The sequence below is a fragment of the Palaemon carinicauda genome, chromosome 1 (genome assembly GCF_036898095.1).
Source record: "Palaemon carinicauda isolate YSFRI2023 chromosome 1, ASM3689809v2, whole genome shotgun sequence".
NCBI classification, from domain to species: Eukaryota; Metazoa; Arthropoda; class Malacostraca; order Decapoda; family Palaemonidae; genus Palaemon; species Palaemon carinicauda.
In genome coordinates, this window is record NC_090725.1 from 249,014,498 (window position 1) to 249,019,497 (window position 5,000).

General features: G+C 33.2%; 1 protein-coding gene across 4 annotated transcripts in view; it reads left to right on the top strand.

Annotated features, from left to right (window-relative positions):
- The window catches only part of LOC137654924 (uncharacterized), a 794,088-nt gene that overhangs the window by 677,193 nt on the left and 111,895 nt on the right, over positions 1–5,000 (top strand). The window lies entirely within an intron of this gene.

Below are 5,000 nucleotides of genomic sequence, written 5' to 3' on the forward strand. Positions count from 1 at the left end.
TTTATTCGTAGCCTGCGGGGGACGTCCGCCCTCCAGGGAACGATACCACCATTATTATCCTGAAGGAAATTCCGTCTCTGGAAGCCCCCAGAATGCGGGTTTGGTCGTGTTGGAATTAACGAGTGCCACCATGATTATTCATGAAATACGGTTTTCATTCGAAAGGTTTTTCCATTGTTGCTATATTCAATGACTTTTTATCAATTGTTACTTGATTATTGGAATGTTTTGTCACTGTAGAATATTCCAATATCTTTTTTTTCAAATTCAATATTTTTTTATTTTCAAATTTCTTCAAGTTGAAATTATTTCCTATCCATTCTGCTATTTTCAATTTTCCCGTTATCTAATCGGTCATGTATGAAGCAAACGTTTTTCTTGTCATACAGACACTTTGTTATTATTTATGAGATGTATTCTTCATCCAGCCTCTATCATTGAATCTTTCCTTCTTACAAATTGACGTTATCAAACATATATTTTCTGTGGCATTCCAAACATTGAGTTGATTAATTATTATTTACTAATTATTGCAATAATTGTGGTGTGCATGCTAATATTCCAGACCTTACAGTTACCACCAGACAGTGTGATATTCTTTTATGCTCAGAAACTTGGTGTCTCAAATGAGGTACTTATCTGAGCTTCTTATCACTGGTGTTATTAAGCCAATAATTCCTTGTGCAAGAGGAATAGCAGTGTATATCAGGACTGAGTAACTTGCTTCTCGAAAGTCCTTCTACGAGTTTGGATGTCATAAGATTCTGGTAATAAAAGTTTGTGGCAGTCATAGCAACTTCTATTTGTGTTCAGTCGGATGATTCTATCCTCAAGTGTCTTCATATCATTAAGGCTAAGGTACAAGATAATAGAAAGGCCTCTTTTGATTTTGTTGGTGACTTCAATGCTAACCATAAGGAGTTGTTAAAGTATGTTTTTCCTACTGATCGCCATGCCTTAAAAGTTCTTTACTTTGCCTCTGAATCAGGCTGTGAACAAATCATAATTGCAGTTACTCACAGGTCTGGTAACTGCTTGGACCTTTTGTACACCGACTCCCCTGGTGTTATATGATCATGCCTTGATTTCATTAGTACTGAAGACTGAGCAGCCTGTCCCAGATGTGTCATACTCATGTAAGATTTATATAAAATCTCAAGCAGGATGGAATGGAATTTTGAGTGATCTTTCTGGGCTTAAATTGGTCACAATTATATAATAGTGTTGATCCTGTTGTTCCTTTGAATCTGAATCTCTGGCACCGTCGTTCAATCAGTTCGTTATGCATGTTGTATAAAATTTTTCATAATTCTGACCATCCTTTGCATTCAGATCTTCCAGGATAGTACTATCCTGTTCTTAATACTAAGCATGCAGTTAATTATAATAGTGAGGCCTTCTCCATCATAAGGCTCAATACAAAGTTGTGGAACGATTTTCCTAATCTGGTAGTTGAATCGGTGGAAATTCAAAAGTTCAAATTTGCAACGAATGTTTTTATTTGAACAGTCTGACATAAGTCTCTTTTTCTAGTGTTTATTGTTTATTCATAAATGATCTAGTTCAATAATATTACTGTTCTTAAAATGTTTTATTTTAACTGTTCATTACTTCTATTGTAGTTCATTTATTACCTTTTCCTCACTGGGTTATTTTTCCCTGTTGGAGCCCTTGGGCTTATAGCAACCTGCTTTTCCAACTAGGGTTGCAGCTTAGCAAGTAATAGTAATAATGATGCATGATTATATCTGTCATGTCAATGAGACTTTCATCCAGATTTTTAAGAAACCAAGTTTGTTTATCATTTCAATCATGTATATTTAGTTGTGCCTATTCCTTTTACCCCTAAAGATTTCCTCTCCAGAACCTGCATTATCCCATCTTGTAACCCTCCTCTCTCACAGACGAGGCTATTCATCGAAAGACGAATCAAGCCCCCTTGGGCCGTTGTCGAGGAACTTGAGCAAGTCCTTCAAGTCCTCCATCTTTGTCCTTGTTAGTGTTTATTTGTTCAAGTGTTTATTATTTTCTCTTTTTTCTTATAAAACACTGTATATTGAGTTTTGCAAACGGAGGGAATGAATAAACGATCATTACCCGAATGGGAGAAATGGGCCAATAGCTCTCATGAACGGACTTTTGTATAGCTGTCGTTACGTTTTACAATTGATGTCTTGTTATGAGCTTAATTAAGTTTGTCAGACAAGGGTTGATTATGGTAGCGGCTCTTAGCTTTTGTTGTATATGAATATAATATATATATATATATATATATATATATATATATATATATATATATATATATATATATATATAAATATATATATATATGTATATATATATATATATATATATATATATATATATATATATATATGTGTGTGTGTATACACACACACACACACATATATATATATATATATATATATATATATATATATATATGTATATATATATATATGTGTGTGTGTGTGTGTGTATATACACACACACACACACACACATATATATATATATATATATATATATATATATATATATATATAGATTTGTGTGTGTGCCATTAGTAGCAACCGCTTGTCGTCATTAAAAGAATCCCCATTCGAACAGTGAAAAAGGACGTAATAGCATGGGTATGTTATCTTAAACCCAAATGCACTTTTGATAAGTATAAATATTTGTGGAATCGTTACAAATTTGTGTCTCTACCATGGTATCGACGTACATTTTAAAGGTTGGAATGTATTTGAACCAGTGGTCCCATTCACGTATCCCTTTCCTTCTCTAAACCCACGCTGTTCTTTCAGAATCTTAGCATAGAGCCGGTATATTAAGAGGTGTTATAACCTTTTAATTTTTCGTCCCCTTTATGATCATTACCTTTATACAACGGAACAATTCTTCCTCTCTTCTATGCCTGTGGAACCATCCTCTCACTCAAGAATAGTTTGTTGGTGTCATTATTATTATTATTATTATTATTATTAGTAGTAGTAGTAGTAGTAGTAGTAGTAGCAGTATTATTATTATTATTATTATTATTATTATTATTATTATTATTATTATTATTATTATTACCATAACCATATAAAGATACTACAGGTATATCCTTTGCTGAGCTGTAAGTGGAAATTGATTTGGCAGCGATGTAAAAGATGTCATTGAAATAAATCTAGAGGGAATAGGATTGTTATAACGATCTTGGCTCTACTTCCTCCAACACGGTGTTTCCAACGGGCAGGGAGGACATTGATCTGTCGATACAGGAATTCCCGAAAATAGTCCCATGACTTAAGGCAATGTAATTATCATCTATTTGTCTCGTGGTCGTTTATCTTCAGCGTTGCCGCAACTCGGAAGTCAGACAGGGCTATTTAAAATAATTGTGAAATCATCATATATCTGACGTAGATTTACATTGCGTCATTATCTAAACAATTGTGTCTTGACATAATTGCGTCCCTTGGGGCTACGACAGCCTTCGAGGTTAAGGAACCCGAGGCTACAAAATCATTTGACGTATAAAAGACGTATAAGGCGAAAGGACTCAATCCTGTCACATCCTTCAAGGATTCACTGCGTTCTTTTTCTTTTATTCTCTTTTTCGCTCATGAATGGTAGAGGCAAGGGACAGTGGCAATGCCTTAGAGACCAAGCCCCTTCTCCACTCATTCAAGGACCTGGGAGTGCCCAGGCAATGACTGCTGATGACTCAGCAGGTAAGCCTGTAGGATCCTCTAAACCCCCTATCCTTAGCTCACTAGGCTGGTGAGGTTACAGGCACTACAAGAAACTATCTGGCTTAAGCGAATTTCGAACCCAAGTCCAACTGAACGCCAGGCAGGAACGGTTCCATTTGGCCACCACAATCATACATTAGTTAAAGGCGAATGACACTGTTACATCCGTTGATGGGAAGTAATGCGACTCTAGTTCATTATTTAGGACGAAGATACTCAACTCTATCAGGCCCTTGGAGGTAACACGAAACTCCAACGTATTACGAGATGCGGAAATGCGAAACAGTTGCCTTTGAAGGGGTGGAAAGTTGACGTCCTTTTTGGCTGAAGGAGTTGCCCCTCTTCAACCTCTTTGCAGTAAGAATTAGAGCGAGGAAATACAAATAAAAACTTACAGATAATTAATACCGCTTCCACAGAACCTTATATATATATATATATATATATATATATATATATATATATATATATATATATATATATACATACAGTATATATGTATATATAGATATAGATATATATGTATATATATTGGTATATATATATATATGTATAGATAAATATATATATATATATGTATGTATATATATATCTAGATTATATATATATATATATATATATATATGCGTGTATATATATATATATATATATATATATATAGATAAATAGATAGATAGATAGATAGATAGATAGATAGATAGATAGATATATATATATGATAATTTTTCTCATTTAATAGTGTTTTTCATATATTCATATAAGCTATAAGCACCTCTTGATATTGAAGTTGCTCTGCATCTGGATCAGAGACCTAAGGGGTATTTAACTTTATGATGATAGCTTCTGGTTGGTCAAGGAATCGAACCTGGACCAAGAAAATTGAGGTTCCAGTGACTTACCACTCTATCAAAAAGAGAGATTAAAGCTGATTACATCTCTACCTTATATATTCCTGTCGAATTCTGGTATTTATGGCTTATATTAATATATGAAAAACACGATTATATGTGAATAATTGTCATTCTAAGTACAAAAATCTGAATTCGACAGGAGTATGTATGGTAAAGATGTAATCAACTTTTGTATATATATATATATATATATATATATATATATATATATATATATATATTTATATATATATATATAAATCTCGATAGATAGATAGATCGATAGTTATATATATATGAATAATGACTTATCGTCTATCGAGCTAACGAATTTGAAAGAAAACGTCATCGTCATTTTCAATATCGTATT